Source organism: Camarhynchus parvulus, chromosome 14 (assembly GCF_901933205.1).
Source record: "Camarhynchus parvulus chromosome 14, STF_HiC, whole genome shotgun sequence".
Classification (NCBI taxonomy): Eukaryota; Metazoa; Chordata; class Aves; order Passeriformes; family Thraupidae; genus Camarhynchus; species Camarhynchus parvulus.
This window is the reverse complement of record NC_044584.1, coordinates 8,796,391-8,816,186: the sequence shown is the minus strand read 5'-3', so window position 1 is coordinate 8,816,186 and position 19,796 is coordinate 8,796,391.

The window sequence follows — 19,796 nt, the reverse complement described above, 5'->3', positions numbered from 1 at the left end:
GGGTCCAATCCTGCATCCCTGGAGCCAGTGAGAAAACTCCTCTTGCTCCCAGTGGGCCTGAATCCAAGAGAGCGCCATGGTACATTAGAGACACCGTTGTTACCGCGAGACTATTTTTGTCTTTCCTTATGGAAACTAAACCAGCTCAAGCAAGTTCTGCCACGACTCCACCTACACAAGGGTGGAGACATCGTGGCTTCCCAATGAGACGCAAGGCAGAAGCTGGCATCACCAAACAGTGATCCTATAGGCTCATCTGTGACAGGAGGGCTTCGCCGTGTCCTGCAGCTGAGTGACCTTTTGTCCATGTCCCTTGGACATCTGCAAGCCAGAGTGCAGCACCACAGCCCCTAAGGCCTTGGGAATCTCAGCTCTGCAGGGCCTCATCTCAGGAAGATGGAGAGGGGAGGAGTCACAAAGAGATTAGGAACCTTTTAGGCTTGGCAATTAATGACCAACCAAAAGAAAAAAAAGATAATGAATTTAGTAAATGAGATCTGAGTACAAACAGCCAGTCAGTAATTGTTCCATTCAGTGTGGGCATTATACAAAGCTGGGCTGTTTATTCCACTGTCTTAAGGGATGTACAGCTGGGAAGTTCAATGATGAGGAGAAGTGAGCTCAGGGAAAGGAGATTGTGGAGGGGCTTGAACAAAGAGACAGGAGTCCAAAAATGAAACAGGTCTTGGTGAATGATTATCCAGCTCTCCTGGGGGATGTGTTAATAGAGAAGATATTTTTGAGGGGCCAGAATGCCAGAGTGAAGAAGTCTTGGAGGGCTTGGAAAGAGGAAATAGACAGCTACAGCTGCCCTGAACCCAGATGTGTCCTTTCAGCAGGTACAGGGAGAGCTCTTCTGTGAATAGCCCCCAGGTCACTCAAACTCCAGGGCTAAGCAAACTCCATCTCTGTGTTGTCTGAAGGCTCCAGTGAAGCCCATCAGCTCACTCATTTGCCTTGTTAAGTGCCATCTGTGTGTGATCAGCCGCGTGTCACATCCAGTTATTCCTCCCAGCTCCATCACCGCGCTCTGCAGAGGTGAGGCTCCATCTGAATATTCACGAGTGAGATGAGGTCCATCTGCCCACACTACCAATTTGTGGCTAGTCAAGGTGTCTTCTGTAGTATCCCATGTTCATGAAGCTGATTTTTGTCTTCTGAAATTTTTGGAATTACCCCCAAGCAATCTGATCCACCTTGTTACGGTGTCCAGAAGGTAAACAGGTAAACAGAATCAAAATAAATAGTATTGTTCTAGGGTGAGTATCAAAAGAAAAAGTGAGTAGACAGCTCTATGCTGTCAGAGTATCTCAGTGCAGAGACACATCAGGATTTTCCTCCTGTCCTTTTAGCTCTTAAAATATCCCAAAACTACACAAGATATGCCTCTTGCAAGATCCCATCTAGCCAGAAAGAGAACACACAGTGGTTGTGATGTGGAAATAATCTATCACTGAGCACCTTTCTGATTCTGCTCTGGTTTTGGAATTGCACCTAGATGGACAAATAAATGTTATGAAGACATGATGCATCTAAAAGTTGGCAGATATTTCCAAAACTTGTTAAAAAGAGTATGGCTGGTGGTTTGTTGAGACTACAAGCAGAATATCACTACCATGGGGCTGACCCTGCATCAGGCAGGAGCAACCATGTCACCTTCAAATTCTCCAAAATCTCCCTCTGAAAATGGAGGGGGCAAGCATATTTTAAAAGGGAAAAATTTCTATCAAAATAATAAAAAGTAAGAAATGTATTTCTACCTTTTCTCAATGTTTTCAACATTTTTTTCTAGGAAGGAACTATTTTTCAAAATTTTCCTAAAAGCCTAGAGTGTTTCTGAATACCTTCCAACAACATTATTTTCATTATTTCTTGGAAAATACATGTCTGCAGAGGTTTAGGAAGCAGGACCTTCAATAGCAGGACCAGTGCTGAGCAGGAAAGAAGTGGGGAGCACAATGTGAAACCCTCTGGGCCCTACCTGTAGGAAACTCCTCTGCTTCACTTTCTCACACAAGCTTTGGGTTTAACATAAATCTCCTTTGTAGCAGAGGCCTGAGCAAATGCCAGATGTGGGATTTAATCTGTGTATGGCCTCAACCCTCTGACCCTTGGCAAGATGTCGACCTGGAGAGCAGCATTGCTCCTAAATATCGAGAAGGATGAAACCATGATGTGCTGAACTGGCATAAACCCTATTGCATGCACATTTCTGCTTATTCTCCACTGCAAAGCAATTCTCCCAGGGCTCTGGCTTGCAGCTTGCTGCTGCCTCCTTTCAGCACGTGTGGTTTTGCATGGGGCAGGAGCTGCTGGGTGCCTGGGCTGGAGCCTCCTCCCTGGCACCTCTCTCCCAGCACCGTGCCAGATATCAGTGTGTTGATGAGCTCTGGCTCTGCAGCCTGTGTGGTCACAGGCAAGCAGGAGAGGGGCAGGGAATGATGGCTTGGACATGTCCTGAAAGCCACTGCCTGCCTGGGCAGGGCAGACCCACTGGCTCCACACTTTTCCATGCTGCTGGCACTGCCAAAGCAAAGGGGTCTGATGGCTGCGCTCCCCTGCGCGTGCTGTCAGTCTTTCTGTCCGCCCAGATCCGTCTGCCTTTGTGCACCTTCCCTTGCAAGCAGCAATTTCTGACAGCTAATATTTCACAGAAACTGGAGCCAGCTCTCTCCCTCCCTCCTTTTTTTCCCTCTCTCTCTTCTGTTTATGAAGCTGAGGGTAAGTGTTTAATTAGTTGCCTAATTGCCTGGGTAATTGGTAGACATACTCAGCTCTCCAAGTAATCAGTCTGAACAGGCCTTGAAAATATCTGGCCCAATATTCATTAGTGCAGTTAAATCGTTAAACAGTTACTGTGTTTGGTTCCTGACAAAGCCCCGCCAAGGGCTCTGCTGGCTGTGGGGCTGCTCTCCCAGCCTGGGGGACACTGGGGACACCCCACTTCCAGGGAAAGCTGCTCCAGCCACGCCTGCTGCCAGAAGGGAAACCCCAATAAGTGCAAAGGAAGAAAGAGAAAATGGGAGATCTGCCCCCTGTGCAGGGGACACTGGCAATGGGAGAGGTGCCTCCTTTCCTCTGCTTGACCTCTTGCTCCAGCCTCCCTTTCCCGTGCTGTTGGCTCCAGCTGCCCCTCTCCCTCCCTTGGCCACTGCAAATTTGGAAGCCAGTTTTGCCATTAGCCAGAGCATCAATGTGAATATTGTCTCAGCAGGCTGCCCTGACCAGAGGAACTCATTAAAAGGGTTCAGTCCAGTTGTGCTCTGGCTCAGTACAAAGTCACAGTTCTGCCAAGTGCTGCCAACCCACTGCCTGTCCATCGGTCTGTCCATCCTGCCTCCCTCCCTGTGGATGGGGTTGGCACTGGTAAGGAGCTGAAGCCTCAAAGGTGGTCTCCAAAGGGCTCCCCTTCCCCACAGCTGAGCTTCAGTCAGGGTCTAGCAGCAACTTCAGATTATAGGAAATTCCAAACGCAAATTCCTGCACGACCGTCCAAGAGGCCACACTGTGTAAGGAGGAAGGCATCAACCTCCGGGTCTGGAAGGAAAAGATTTGAGACTCAAGCAAGTAATGAGGAGGAACAAGCTTCTCTCCACCAGTTTGGTCCCTGTTGGTTGATTGGGCTGCATAGAGTCCACAGCAGATGGGATTAAAAGGAAGGAGGATGCAGTTGTAGGCCTGTGTGACTGGACAGGACTGCCAGCATGGGAGCTGCTCAGAGCCTCCCAAAGGCTCCAGAACACATGGAACAGTGAGCCCTGAACACAGCACCCAGCTCAGCAGGCGGTCAGCAGGGATGTATGACCTGAAGTTATTTCTAGCAATGATTCAAGGCAAACGCATGTGTTACGGATTGGACCCTCGTTAAAAGGTTACTTGGCTGCAGATCCTTGTGCAATTAAGTGCAGAGGGGACGGGAGCCAGCCCTTCTTTCCCAGCCCAACCTCTCCAGCCAACACCCCCCTCCTTCCCTTGGTGCTGCCAGAAGTCTGTGTCCAGCAGCTCCACGTGCTTCATTTTCCACTGAGCTGGCTCATCCTCCTTTCCAGGGCTTTTTTGGGTTCACCTGTGTGGGATCTGAGCTGGTGAGCTTATTGTTCTCTACCAATTCCTGACACTCCCCAAAAACCCCCATGCAGGACAGCTCAGAGAGGGGACTGAGGTCCTGGGCAGGGGCAGAGGGGGGAAATGACAACATCCAGGCACGTAAATTCCTAAACAGATCTCTCACCTTGGCTTTTGCCAGGTGAACTGTTGGGTTCCTGGCAGACAGGACATTGACCTGAAAACAAGGACAGGACATGCTCTGCCAGGCCCCAGGGCAGTGGGGTGGCCCCGTGCCAGCACTGCCAAGTTCCAACCTCCCTGCACAGAAGGCAGGGCGGGATTTGGGCCAGGGCAAGAGGGAAGTTGGAGGAAGGCACAGAAAAGGTCCAGGAAGGGAAATGGAAAATAAAAAGGTAAAGATGGGAGAATTTTGGTGTGAGCTTTGACTCGGGGTGAAGAGGAAATTGTTGATGGTGAGTTAAAAAGGAAAGGATGCTGAAGAGATCAGAGAAGCTGTTTTGTTCTCAGTGCAGGAGATATTGATAACTGGAGGAGGAAACTTGAGATGGTAATGTAAGGATTTAGGGGAAGGCAGAACACCCTGCTGTGCAGTAAATCCAGGAGATGTGCACGTACAGTGGGTAGCATGAATGTTACCTGACCCCAAAACCCCAGGAGAGCTGGCAGGGAGCACTTTGGTGTGGCTGTACCTGTTGGAGCAACCAGCCCCTCAGGCAGGAGCCTTGTGCTTCATCTGCATCAGAGACATCTCCCTCCCGTGCCCTTCCTCCTTTGTTTGTGTATCTTCTGGGGTTTTCAGGAGAACATCCCATCCCTTTTGGGGAGAATGGAAGACAGTTTCTAGAGGCTCCCTCTGCTAGGAATGGGGATGAGTGCCTGCCCAAGGGAAGGTTTTCAGGCACTGGGGAGCACCAGGCAGGCCCCAATGAGTCTCCTGGGGAAGAGGAAGAGCATGCAGGGGGAGGAATGTCAGAGGCAACTCAGAAATAGGTCTCCATCCATTACTCTGCTGGGCGGTCCTTTCCAGTCACTGGCTGGCTTTGTTCTCACCAACATCTGTAAGAGATTATGGATGCCTTCCTTGGGAGGACATGGATGGGATCTATAAATACCAGGAGCAAGCGGTTGCTGCTGTCAGAGGAGAGCTCTGCCTGGGTGGCCTGGAGGCCAGCCACACAACAGGCCAGGAATGCAGGCTGTGTCCCTAACCAGATACCCCAGGGAATGCAGGCTGTGTCCCTGGCCAGGCACCCCAGGGAATGCAGGAAGGACCAGCACAAGGTGGTGACACCACTGGCAGGGTATTCCCTGGGATGTGCTGATGCAAAGCCAGAGACACCTGGGAATGCAGACAGGCACTGGGAGCGCAGGACTGGGGCTCCTCAGCAGCAGTTCCAGTGCAGATACCTTGCTGCTCACTCATCTTGAGAAATTCATATCGTTTTTCACCTAAAACTAAACTGACCCTTGCAAAGGTTTATAATAACTAAACTGACCCTTGCAAAGGTTTATAATAATTTCAAATTTTTTTTTAATTTGGCAAGGACCTCAATAGCCATCTCCTGTAAAGCTGAGCTAATACCTGCCCAGATGCCACGGCATGGGCGCTGTTTAAAGAACACAGAGCAGAGCTGTTAATGCTCCATCCTCCCAACTTCCCTGTGTCAACACCACTCCCCTGAGACCACCCTGTAATTCCTGACTCCACCCCGGGCTCTTGCTCTGAATGCCAGGGGACTTGGTTTGGTTTATGCAGCTCTAACCCTGTCCAGCAGGAACTGAGCTCTCCAGTGACTCATTGCTCGAGCATGTCTTTGTTCATTCAGCTTTTCCCTCCAAAAACAGATCCTGATTTTATAAGCTGTTAGAAGCCCGAAGATCCAGCACTACACTAACATGTTGTTAGGCACAATTATCCCCTTTCTGACAAAGGATTCCTGATTAGGGCTGTTGCATATTCATCGGTACGCTTGCCAAGCCTTGCTTTGTTTTTCAAGGTCGAGGATTGCATTTCTTTGGATTCAATTCCCATCCTAGACGTAGATTACAAGGCAGGAGAGGAGGAGGCAGCTGAGGTTGCTGGAAGCTTTAATCCTCCTGGTATTGCTCAAAACACTCACCAGTCGTGTGCCAGACTTGCCATGTGAACCAGCTGCCCTCCCAGGCTGGGTTAGGTGAGCTCAGCCTCAAAACTGAGCCTGGCTGCAGCTGTGATGTGCTGAGATCAGAGTGGGGAACCCCTCAGGTTCCCAGGTGTAAAGGGTGAGTGCTGGGCAGGGATTTCAACCCAAAACACACTCCCAGCACTGAGGGCTTCATGAGGTCCTGTTCAACATCCTCCTTGAAGGACCAGTCCCATTGGCTGCCGTGGGAGAGGGAACAAAAGGGGCACTTAGGCAGGATGGACTATTTCACAGAGGAACTTCAGCTGGTCTCCCCTGATGATTCCAGCGCTGGAAAAAAAAAGAGGAGAAAAAAAAGGAAGAAAAGGAAAAAATAATTACTTCTCAGCCTCTAACCTTTCCAGCAAGTGACTTTGTAATAAATAATCCACATGTCTCTCCAGTGCAATCCATCAGCAGGAGTGCCTAATTACTTTAGACTCACTTTGAAAACCCTTCCAGTGACACTTTCAGATAAATAAAAAATTAACACGGAACTAAAGCAGTAACCCAGAGAAAGTTTCTCCACTTCTCTCAGTTCTCCCCAAGTCTGAGCTGATGCCTGGAAGGCTCCATGCCCAGGGATGTTTTCCCTGTTATGCTGAAAGGTGAGTGTGGGTTGCAGTTCGTGGGTAATCAGCCATGGAGTGTCCATGGGGACACCCTACTGCAGACATGCAGATGCTTGGAGAAATACCTGGAGACAGAGACAGAGCAGTGCAGCTTCTGTGTGTGAAGAATGTTCTTCCTTAATCCTTTCCTCTGGAAGTTTCTACTATTTGTTTCTAAGAGTGCATTCTGGAGGGAAGGAAGCTCCAGTTTCCTTCTTGGAGTTGTTAATTGATCCCCAGTCACGCTGTCTTCTGGGTCTCCCTTTTCTCTCTCACTCCCAAGATTACAGCTGTTGAGGAAAGACCCTTCTAGGCTTGCCCTAAGCGTGGCTGAGATGACTTTCACCCTTTGTACCCCACACCCACTCCACCAAGGCTGAGGGACACCTGCTGTGTGATTTCTGCACTGATTCTGCACCTCATGTCTTTGGCAGCTGAAGGTTGGAGCCTTCTAAGAACACTTTGTCCAATATCTTCTTCCTCCTCTTCACACCCCACTTCTGCATTCCCTTCTTTCTCTTCTCTCATCTCTGCTTAGAGCCTTGGGCAATACCCAACAAGCATTCAGAAACTAAAAACAAGCAAACCAAAAGAAACAAAATTAAATATCTGAGAAAAGCAGGCCCAGAACCAATAAGTTCTGATTTCACTGTAGGTAACTGCAGCCGAGGCAGTCATCTGTCAGGGGAGGAAGATGCTTAAAAAACCTCCACAGGAGAATTAATTAAACGAATTTCACTCTGCCAATTGTTTGTTATTTTTGCTGACCTCACCAAGTGGATTAATATTTAATTAGCCTTTAGGAGAAGTGGAAAGCACTTATTAACCTGTTATGTCAATCTGTCAGGCCTGGGGTCTCAGGACAGGCACTGTTACTGTGAAACAATAGAAATATCCAGGTCTGTTTCTCTCCATCTCAGCTGTTTTCCCTGTTGGAAAGTGGCTTTTTGGGGGGAAGAGAGGGAGGGAACCCACTATGTCTGGCTGAGGGGGTGTCTAAAAGTGAGTGTCACAAATCCTGGTGTCTTTTAGAGGCCAGAGCAAGAGCTCAGGAAGCCATATGTGCTATCCCAGGTGCAGGTGGGAAGCACATATGGATATATTATCCCCTTGGAGGTATTTTAGAACTCAGGCTAGATCTCATTTGGTGTGATGCCGGTGACTAGGGGGGAAGGTTTGGCCTTTCCTTCATTTTTCTTGCTTAAAGCACTGCTTCCTTTATGCTGTGTGTACAGTTATCATGGTTTAAGAAGTGCTAAACTTGGTGTTGACACATCCTCATCAGTGGGGAGGTGCAGTCGGGCACTGCACGACACAGAGGTCTCGGGTGAGCCCCCATGAAAGAAAAGCTCTAAACCAGAAAGCAGGATGAGCACAGATGGCAGAACAAGGAACCCATCCCCACTGGCAGCAAAGAGCAGCAGGTCCCTGTCCAGCATCTGAGCTCACATAAAGCTGGTGAGTCCCACCCCGGGATAACGACCACATCTGCTTGTCACAGGGTCTGGGTCTGGCCCAAAAGAAATAAAACCTCAAGCACAGCTAAACCCTGCGGAAACATCCTCAGCAAACAGTGACATTAATGCTGTGTACGGGTTGGTGGGGCTGGGAGGGGCTGGAAGGAGATGATGGCTGAAGTGGATGAGTATCTTTGGTGGGAATTCCCCGTGATGTTGGGCATAGCCACAGCCTGACATCTTCACTTACTGCTCAGAGAGGAGCCGAAGTGTCTTCTCCAAACCTCCCCAAGTCCTGATGGCCCTGAGCATCACACACAGCTTCAAGTTTGATCTGGTGAATCAAAACTAAACCCCAGATTAAAATCACCCACTGGGTCTCAGTGTATTCAAAACCTCGCCAGAAAACCCAAGCAGCATCCACACCCTGGATTTGCTGCTGTCTAGGAAGGACACCAGAGAAATGCCAACCAACACAAGAGCCAACCGCCCCTCAGAGGAGCTTCAGCAGACAGCAAAAATGACAAACCATGATCAGGACAATACTGTTGGCAGTGGGCAGGGGCTCCTGAGTCCCTTCCAGTCTCTGTACAAAGAGGCAAAATGAGCAAGCAGAGTGCCTGGAGATGAGCCCTGGACGTGTGGCATCACACGGGCTGCCAAGGGTCACACTCCCCTCCCTGCAATCTGTGCCAGCTCTCCCAGCTCTGTCTGAGCCTGGCCATATCCTGCTCATCCCACAGGACAGGGGCAGGGACACTGCCTGCAGAGCCCTCCTGCCCAGACTGGGTGCCCTTACTGCCACTCGGTGACAGCCCTTATCATTTATTATTATTATTAATTTTTTTTTCAAAATGAAAATCCTCCTGAGCTTTATTAAATAGGGATGCTGATAGGTAATTAAATCACAACTTAATTAAATCTGCCGGCTCAATCCAACCACGGCGTGCTGGCTACTCTGCAATAATCCCTGGGAGAGGAGCTGTCGGTGCAGGAGAGCACTGTGAATTAAACAGCACCATGCCTGGCACTGCCACTCCCTGCCAGGCCCAGGGGAAGGGCACCCAGGGGATTCTCCACACCTCCAGCAGCCCCATTGCCACTGGGGAGCTGGGCACCCATGGAGGAGCTGACCTGACTTTGTTAGAGCTTTTCAGAGAGGCTGATTCCTTCCTGTCAGACCCTAGGACACCCTGCAATCTCCCAGGAGGTCATAGAAGAAAACCTAAAAAAAGAAAAACCTGTCACCTTGGTTTTTTAAGATTTTCTAAGCCTTCTGATGTTGACATTCTTGTAGGGAACTTTCTCACACACTTTCGGTAAATAACTCGTTGTTTTGCATTCCTCTATGGAGAAAGAGAGAGTTGATAGACTGTTGGTTTGACCAGTGTCATTGGAGAGGTGTTGTTGTCACCCTCCAATCCACTGTCACTTTTAGAAAACTATAAATGTTAGAGTCAGAAAATAAACTTCCCTTTTTTCTCACCTTGAGAACAGCAGTGTGTGTTTGTGTTCTTTCGTGTTCTATAGCAACAAAAACCTAAAAAAAGAAAAACATAAAAAAAGAAAAAACAAACCCCCAAAAAGAGCTTGAAGGGCAGCAACATCTACTGAAAGGCAAAACCCCAAAGAGATGGACAAACCACCAGGAGCCTATGCAAGGGCGACTTTCATGCAGAAATCTTGGGAGATCAAATTCCTAATCTGCTTTCACCTCAGAGACAGAGGATTGAAAGTTCTGTGGGATTAATGTTTAATGCTTGACTGGGCAGGTGATGCCCTGTGTCAGGATGCTTGGGTTCCTGCTCTGCTCTGAACGGGACTGGGGCCTGAGCTCAGGCAGCATCCAGCCCGGATATTGGGGATGACCCTGCTCTCAGGCAAAGGTCATGGAGGGGTTTCCAAGTTCAGGATTCCCCCCATCACTCCAAAGCATTGTTCACTGGGGCTGCAATAACAGATGAGTTGTCCTGTCTCTCTCTGCTGGGCCGTGTGAAACTTCAAACCTCCTAATTATTTTAGAGCCACTGAGGTGAACTGCTGGAACGTGGCTTTGGGCAGGGCAGTCGTGAGAAAAGGCAGCTCATTCCCACTGCTGGGCTTGCATTTCTGCTGTTGGTGGAGGCACATGTGGCAGGGAACTGCTCTGCTGAAACCCACACATAGCAGCCTCAGCTCCTGCCCTCCCCACTGGGAAGGGCAGGGACTGAAGGAGAAATGGGTCAGCTGCAGGGGGACACAAGAAAAGGCCTTCATGAAGATAGAGGCAGACTCCAGGACACACAGACAAGCAGCTATAAACCTCTGAAACGAGGGTCATGTTCACAGTGCCACCTTTGGAGAAGGCTTTATTTTCTTTTTTCTACTGCCAGTAGACTTTCTTCCTTGGGACTACTCAGCCCTATTTTGAGGGTCTGCTTTGAAGGCTAGACATCCACAGAACGAGGTCAGGTTTCCAAAAATGTATTACAAAAGTTCCCAAACCCTTAACTCTGGGGCTACAACTCACCTTCAAGTAATGAATGGCCAGCAAGTTCTCAGAGCATGATTTCTTTTTTATTACCAGCTACATGTGACCTGATTTTAGCTTCTCCAGGAACACAATGGGAAGTACCAGAAGGTCTTCTCTGAGTAGGTGTCCTACTGTGCTCTAAAGCTCTGGGAGATACTGATGCTGAACCTTCTTCTATCTCTTGAGAATAGATGTGTGCAGAGCAGCTCAGACCCCTAAACAGTAAGACAGAGAGGTTAGTTAATAGGCTGTAGATTGAACTTCACAGCCAAAAGCCTTCTTGAAAGCAGGGTGCCCACTCCCACTTTTGGAATAAGAAACTTCTGATCCATGTCATAATGTCACCATTGCCCTATCACATGAGAGCAAATCTATCAAATCCTGACCCAAGAGTCTGGACAATTAGGGTTTAAGTCCAGAAAAGAATCCACATTTTGCAGTGCAGCCCTCCTCTTCTTGGACAAATTTTTTAATATTCTTTCATGTGTCCCAGGTGGTGCTGGGACATGTCAGACCACAGGGCAGCAGGATGTTATGGGACAAACCACAGGTAATTTGGCAGGAGAACATTAAAAAGCAAGAGGAGGAAACTATAAATTCAGAGTGTAACCACCATAAAGTATTCCCTTAATTCCCAGCCAACCTCTTAAAAGCACAGATAGCTCTTTCCCCTACCCACAGGATGCCTTTCCCTCTCTGTAGGGTGTCATGTTATGGCTCAGACAACAGAATACCATGGGAACAAGGGGCCCTGATGGGTTTCACATGTGTTGCAAGACCTGGTGGAGACTCTGCCCTTTCCCATGCTGGACTTCCCTTCCGCAGTATCAAAGGTTTGTCCTCTCATGGCCCTGCTTCATTTCTCCCTCTGCTGAAGGGCTTCATCTCATCCTTCGTTTTCTCATTGGTAAAGATTAACCATCTTCCTCTAGAGGTGGGAATGCACCATAACCCTGAGTTCTAAACAGGCTGTAAATCCCATGGCAGCGTCTATGAACATTTATGAGGCTCCTTTCTGAGAAAGTAACACCGATGAGCCATCAAAACCGTGTCTCATCTCCTTCTTGTGTCTTCCCAGGGCTGTGGACCCTGGAGAAGCTGCATGTGAGGCTGAGTTCTGCTTCCAGAAGGTCAAGACTGACGAAGTGTCCAAACTTTACTACAAGCAGGTCATGGAACTGTTCCTTCCGCTTAACTAGGGCTGAGTTTCTTCGACCTAAAAAGCACTGAAGTGTCTAAATCACATTTTCAATAAGCAGGCATGTATAAACCCAAATCTCATAGATTCCTCTTCCAAATTGTTACCCTAACAAAACCTTTTCCCCTCCAACTAGACCAGTATCTTCTCATTTACACTTTCTCTTCATTTGTCTCCTTTCTGGCTATCTTTTAACCAAAGATCATTGCCAGATTCTCATTCTTGGTCATGCTTTAAGGGCCAAGCTTGCTCTCTGAGGAGGAACAGGAAATACTCTGATCACTTCCATCCCATTTCAGCTGCTCACTTCCCTTTCCCTGTCCCATGCAGAGCCAAGCCAGTGCTCTCCTGTCCTGCAGGCACATCTGCCTGGCCCTGTGACCATGGGGTCAAGTGCACAGCAACCAGTGGTTGGGAAATTAGCCATATTTCTTGTGAACTTCATAGTATGAAACAGAAAATGAGTTTCTGAGGGGAATTGATGGAAATCTGTTTGTAGTCTTGCTTCAAAAAGAAATGATAAGTAGCAACTTTAAAATGACACAAAAGAAGTCGCAGTGGAATTAATTTTTAAAAGGCCCCTTTTTAAGAGAAATTTGAAAGATTTTTGCAAGAAAACACTCCACTGATCTAGCCATCTTATCTCACTCACTGAATATGACTGGTGAGCCTTCCATTTCTGCTTCAGAGCCTATTTATCTCCACTGCTGCCCTTAAAGGCAAGTACCTCTGATGAGGATTTAGTTGTAGTGTGCCGATTGTTGAAGAAGAAAACTCACATTCAAAGTTTTCTTGTGAATATATAGATGTTTCAAACCTAGTCATGTAGCTGAGACAAGTTTTCTGACACCAATTATTAGCTAATGTTGAAGAGTTGAGCATGTGCAGAGAAGAGCAGAAGAATGAAAAAAGTCAGGGAAGACTGAACAGAAGGGGACTTTCTGAAAGCCTCTGAAAAAGCTAAAGTGAAGCATGAAGGAGCAGAAGGATACTAGTGCAAGGAAAATAGAGTATAACAGAAGAAATGCTGATGGGAGGTAAGAAATGGGACTGTCAGACTATGGGGAAGGTAAAGACAGAGAGAAAGGGAGCGAGATCAAATGGATGGAGTAGCCAGACACAAGAAAACAAAGAGTAAACCTGGTATTTGTTATCTTTGGGAAGCAACAAAGCATTTGCTTTCTGCAAAGCTGTTTTTGAATGTAGGCATGTTGCAGAAGAGTAAGAGAAGATATAAGAGAGGACAGTATGTCCTAGTGCTGCCAGTAGAGTGATAGAATGCTAGATGAATGTTCTCCACCTAGGAATTTCTGGGTCTTCAGGTCCCAGATTGTGTTGGGACTTTGTATCTCACCTTAGCTGGTGTGACCTGCAGCCATCCATGATTTTGGTGTTGTTGAGCTTCTAAACCAGCTGCTGGCAGCAGGGATTGCCCTGTGTGGGGAGCACAATATCTTACAGACCTTGAGAAAGAGCAGAGGCCTCCCAGCTGCCCATGTGCATGAAGCATGCTCCTTCTCCAAGGCCAATCCCAAGGGAAACAGCCAGGAGGAGCTCCGGAAGGTCAGAATGCAATTAAAACCTATGAGATTTCCTTAATGGGTGCATTAAGACAGGAAAATGGCTCTACCTCTTGGGTCATGCCTCTCCCACCCACTCCAACCATCCCAGACTCTCCCAGGTGTCCTTCCCTGCTGCTCATCCTTGTGGCCCTTCTCGTTCAGAACATCAGCCCCTCTGATGTCCAGTGACTGGGGGGACACTTGGGTGAATGTGTAAGTCCTGAGGGGAGGGGATTTACACCTCCTGTTGCCCTTGCAATGAATTACCAGGGCTGCTAATGGGCTGGTGCCCCAGTGCCTCGTAAATCGTGTGACTGAGGCCGAGCAGTGACGGGTGGCTTTGATCTGGACACGCCGCCCTGCCATGAACAGGAAAAGGAAGAGGTGATTTTTCATGGGTTACTACTCCTGCCTCCAAGTTTTCCACTCTGCTGAAACTTTGACAGTGCTTAATAATCCATCAATGAAGCTTTCCTTGCCCTGCTTCCACTCCATTACCACCTTCGTGGTCCAATTTAGCTTCTTTCACACGGACCCCGGAAAAGTTGGCTGTCTCCCACCATTCCAAAGCAGTTTGGAGGGTGGGAGCAAGGGCTGGGGTCACTCCACACACTTCCTCTGAGGAGAGGAATCAAAGGGTGGGTGCTGAGATGAAGGGAAAGGGTTACGTCATGTCTACAAAGCTGGGAAGAAACTCATTGGTGAAACCTTTAAGGAACTCAGAGGAAAAGCAAAACAAGGCTGGAATGTCACTTGGTGTGAGGAGGTTGGATCTCCTAGGTTCATTTGAGACATTCTGGAGATTTGCCATGCTGGGAGAATATGGATTTTCTACAGGTCTCTTGTCACATCTTCCAGCCATGCCTGGTGTCTTGGATACTTTAAGATGTCTCAAGTAGTGCAATCCATTTGGATACCTGAGCAGAGTCTTTTGTCACCTCCTTTTTCACCAAGGGCTGCTGTTCAGATTTATTCTCTGGGCTCATCATTTCTCTTGACTGTCCCTTCCTTCTATCTCCTATAGATTAGACTGAGAGTCCATGCATTCAATTTTGTGTGTTCTGCCTTCTGAATGGAACTGAACCCTTGGAACTGCACTGTTTTCTTAGACTAATGAATTCTTTGAGGGGAGTAAAAACCACCTTGGTAATAAATCCAGACTGTGAAGCCTTGATGTATCTGTTTTTCTCTTACGTCTCCACTGCTGCTAGACAGAATTAGCCCTCACCTAATACAGAGTGCAGACTTGATACAACCTTGTTTAGCACAATTGGTTCGAATCCATTATATTGACAATATCAATTTGTGTAATTCCTGCATTAGGATTTTGTACTAAACTGTATTTGAAAGGAGCTGTTGACCTTGATTAGCTCTTTAATTGTGGTTAAAATCCAAAGTAATTCAGATATCAGCCTCGACTGTGGGAGGAAAGGGCCATGCCACGTGACAGTGCAGTCAATAACTGCCACGTTCCCCACGGACACATCTCCCCTGCTTTGTGGGCTCTGGGTCTCACCACTTCCACAGTGCATCCATTTGCCTCCACTTTGACCATACCCTTGGGGCTTCACCTCTCAGGAGTGTGTTGTAGGAGCAAGCACTCCAGGTCTCCTGGGCACATTCCAGCTGAATTACCCCTGTGGCTCACACCACCACTGCTTCTGCATGCAGGTGGGATCTTTTCCTTCATTCTCCATCCTAAACAGGACTGTAACAAGGCTGGGAGCTACACAATGGCTGCTCAGAAAGGGATAGGAAAGGGCCTGTCAACAAAGCTAAATTTCAGTGGTAAATATTGCCTGACTCCCTTCATGGTCTCTTAGGAGCAGAAGAAAAAGAAGAGCATGATTAGTGCACGCTAAAAAATCCACAGCTGCCTTTCAGAGGCCAGGTGTCTGCAGGGGATGTGGAATGGTGTTATGGGCACCCTGGAGAAGGGATGGACAGGCCTGCTGGCACCAAGCTCCTACCAAAACTCAGCAGGAGCTGGGTGCCTCACTCTCTCAGGTCTGCAGGAGAAGATCAGCTGTGTGCCCTGAGGTCTGTGCTGGTGCAAGTGTTCTGTGTGAAAAAATGCCAGGCAGGAGGAAAGGCCATTTCCAGGACTCCCATGTGCTGAAAGGGAAAATGGATGGGATGAAGCCTGGAGGGGAGGAACCCTTTTAAGTCAATGAGGAATTCTGCCAGAAAACAGCAGAAGGAGCAGTTCAGCAGGAATTACAGAGAAGAAAAAAAATCCTGGCAGGAGATACAGCCTGGAAGATGGAGCACTTCATTTTGGGCAAACTGAATGTTTCAATTAAAAATGACAGAGCTGCAATCCTTTAAGAGCAGTCAGAATTTAATAAATTTTTCATGAATGGAAGCAGCCCATATCCTGAAGACCTGACAAACTCTCAGCTCTTTGGAGATCACATGTTCTCCTGGATCTATGTCTTCCTGGCATCAGATGGCACTGCCAGGCACAGATCAAAGGAAAAAAGCACAAAAAGGCCCACCAGGCATCTTGTGCTACATATGTGTGCAGAATAGAGTGTGCAGAGAGGAGATGGATGCCTGGTGCTACAGCAGCGAGGAGAGGGTTCATGGGAAGGAAGAGCAAACCAACACTGGAGAACAGGACACAGAGATGAAACAGGCAGTGAAGAAAACTAATATCAAGGAGAGGAGTTTGTGAAAGACAAGAGTAGAGCAGTGGAAGTGGAGGGAGGGAGGAGGAAGAGGGGGAGGGAGGAACGTCCCCTCTGTGCCTGGGAAAAAGACAATAAAAGCTGTGGACTCCTGTCACGCAGGACAATCCCAGCACTATTTACTGTTTGCTCATTTAACCTGGTTAATTTTTAATAATGTTGAAATTTTCATTTTAATAATTTAGGTAAATTATTTATTAAACCACAGGATAAAGGAATCATAGCAATTATGAATTGACAGTGTTACCTGAGGCTCATGAAAAGGTAAGGGGTTTTGCAAAGTCCTTGTTATTGGATAAACATTAAATTAGTAACAACTTCACATCCAATTCAAATTACCTTCTTCCAAGTGTAAGATTGCTCTCTCTCTTGGTCTCTCCTGGGAAAAGCACTGTGGGCAAAGGAGGTGGCAGGAGCCAGGTCCTGTGTGGGGCCCGGGTATTTCTCCTGGAGGAGAGGATGAGGCAGTCTGTCCATCAGAGGATGGCACCAAGGTGACATTCACTGCTCTGACCATGTAGAAAAGCCCAGCCTGGTAATAGAAGAGGTGACTAGGTGGGTTTTGTCTGACTTTCAGAGGAGTGGCTTTTCTGGTGCAAGAGAAGCATGCTGGTACTTCCTAGCCTTGCTTCTAAAAGGGCTCCTCACAGTGTTTGGGTGAAGCAGATTCCAAACCAGCCCAGTGACCATGGGAACAACTCTCTGGTGCCAGCACCTCGTGAAAAGGAAACACAGACCTGGTTCTGCAAGATCCCAGGGACTTTCTGGGGATGTTTGTGTAGAAATCCAGAGGCTGCTCAAGGAAAGCAACCTTTGCTGAAGTTGGTGCTCTGCTCTGTGCTTAAGTAATTGTGGTGGGGTTGCAAAATAAAGCTTGAACTGTTTGGGAGGGTGAAACTGATGAACTTTACAAACACCTAGGGAAGGAGGCATCCAGATACTCTCAGAAAGAGCAACAAGTTTTGCTTTAGAGTGGAAATCTAAATGGGGGATGGCAAGAGGTGGGAAAGGGAAGGATAAGGACGGGACCTGAGGTCTGCTGGCCTCAACCAGGAAAGTGCTGCAGCATTTGCCCAACTTTCAGCATCAACACAGACCCACAGAATCCAAACCAACCATCTACAACTCAATAGCAATCCCAAATTTTAAGTGTTGCAATGAATCAGTGCCACATTTGCAGCTTCATATTTTGTGATGTTTAATTTTCAAGCATTTTGTTTTAATTACCAGCTCCCAATCATTTTTATGTTAGCTCTGAGTGCCTTTCCTACATTTTCTTCTCAATAATTAAAACTTTTTAATAACATTACTTTCAATCAAAGAATTTCAATTTATCTTCTAACTTAGTTCTATCCTAATAAGTTTTTTTCCCCTGGAAATTTCCTAGCATTCAGTAAAGGAAATAAGTGTTTCTGAAGAGTCATATTTTTCCTTCTAACAAATTGACAGCTCAGTTGTCTTGAAAACATTATTTGGCAAAGCAAAAAGGCACAGAGTTCCAAGAATTTGTACACAAGATGTCTCAGATACAAATCTGTTCTACCTCCTCTTTGGTTTAAATAACAAAAGCCACTGACCAGTGTGTGAAACAAGTTGATAAATAAACATGTCCTGTAGGCTTGAGAAAACACCCTCTCAGTTCTGAAATCTGCTCAATCACATTTTTGTATCATGCCTGACAGGTGAGAGAATACAACCCACTGCCTGAGAAAACAACGTTGGGCAGAGCATACAACAGTGCACAAAGGCTGAATTCAACTGCAAGGCCTGCCTGCTTTATAATAAAATAAAACAGCCTCACTACAACAAAGTAAAAACAAGCAAAAACACAATTGTTCAGAGTCTCTAAGCCTCAAATGATTCTAAACTTTCCCATCTCCTGGGTTTATAAACTGCCAGTTTCCAAACTGTGGAGGGTTTAGCAAAGTCTCTCTGAGGGATTCTTGCACCTCACAGATGAAATCACAGAGAAACCTTAGAAACTCATAGGCAGAGAAGATGCAGGAGATAAATATGAACCATGGAGATCTCACTAATATGCTGAGGCACTCGTCAGCATTGTGGACAGTCCATTATTCCTGGATCAGCATATTCCTGAGAATATCACATTAACTGAAAACAAACAAAACACCAGCCATGGGCATCTCAGCTCTCCTTCCTTTGCCCTCGATCTTCTCTCAGATTCTTCCTTCAGGAGATCAAGTTATAAATTTCAAGTGTAAAAATATTTTGTTGCTGGGACTCAACGACAAAGAAAAAAAAAGCTGAGCAGCTTTTCACCAGAAAATGCTTATTTTACAAAACCATAGGGTTTGTTAGGAAAACAAGTGTGCTGAACATTTCAATGAACATTTAGCAGAATCCTTCATGCAGGTAAAGTCCAAGTGTATGTTTCAAATTAAGCAATGTTTTTCCTCTTTCTTGGAAATGCACAGGCTACTACTTATTTCACAGATCTTTTCCAAGGTCATGATATTACAGGATATGTTAGGTTTGCTCCTTTCATGGCCAGTTTTTAAGTTTTGGCTTTTCATTGCAGTATTGAAACTTCCTACAGAAAGTCTGAACTTTCCCTACTTTGGAGCCTGAATTCACACTGGGAACAGCATTGCTGCCATGGAGCTGCACCCCACGTAAGCAATTCCTGATCCAAGAAGCACAACAACAACAACCAACAGCCAACCCTCTGAAACCACAGCTGAGTCAGGGCCGGCAATTTACAGCCTCTCCAAGTTCCTTTCTACAAAATTCCTGTTCAGTCTAAATAAGACAATTTGACACCTTTGGGTGTCCCCCAGTGTCAGCAGCTAACGAGTGAGGTGTCCTTTGGGGGAGGCTCCCACCAGCTCTGGGAGGTTGGAGGAGCTTCTCTTCCCCCAAAGCACCTCTGTCTCATGTGGTTTTGTTCAGAGAGTGTTTTCCTTGCAGGGTGGCTGTAGCCAGAAGAAGATTTTGCAGGTTTACAGCTCTTCCCGTAGACAGAATGTATACACATTACATTATCTGACATACTTTCTGCTGCCCAGCAGACACTGTCAACTGTTTGGTGGAGCACACACTAAGATGAACGTGTCAGAGCAGGAAGCAATTAATGTCAGAGCATTAATTGTCAGAGCAGGAAGCAATTAATAACCACATCTGATTACTTAGAGCCACTCTTCCCAAACTCCTCTTTGGCCAAGAATAAATAAGCTCTCTGTGCTCTTCCATCTCCCATCACTCTTGGATACTCAAGTTAGCAGTTATTTTTCAGAGGTGGGGTCTGATCCAAAGCCTAACAGAAGATAAGAAGAAGAATTCAGTGGTCACCACTTGGCTTTGGTTCAGTTCATGGGCGCACAGAGGACTTGCAGAGATATTCACATGCACGTTCAGGAGCAGCACACCTGGGGATGGCAGAAAGCTCATGCCTTTCCTGCAAGGGCAGCTGGGGAGCTCCTGAAAAACCTGAAAATCCTGAAAAACCAGGAGCTCCTCAGTGTGACCAATGCTGCTGTTTGCCAATGCAAGATACCCCGTTGTCTCCAACCCCACAT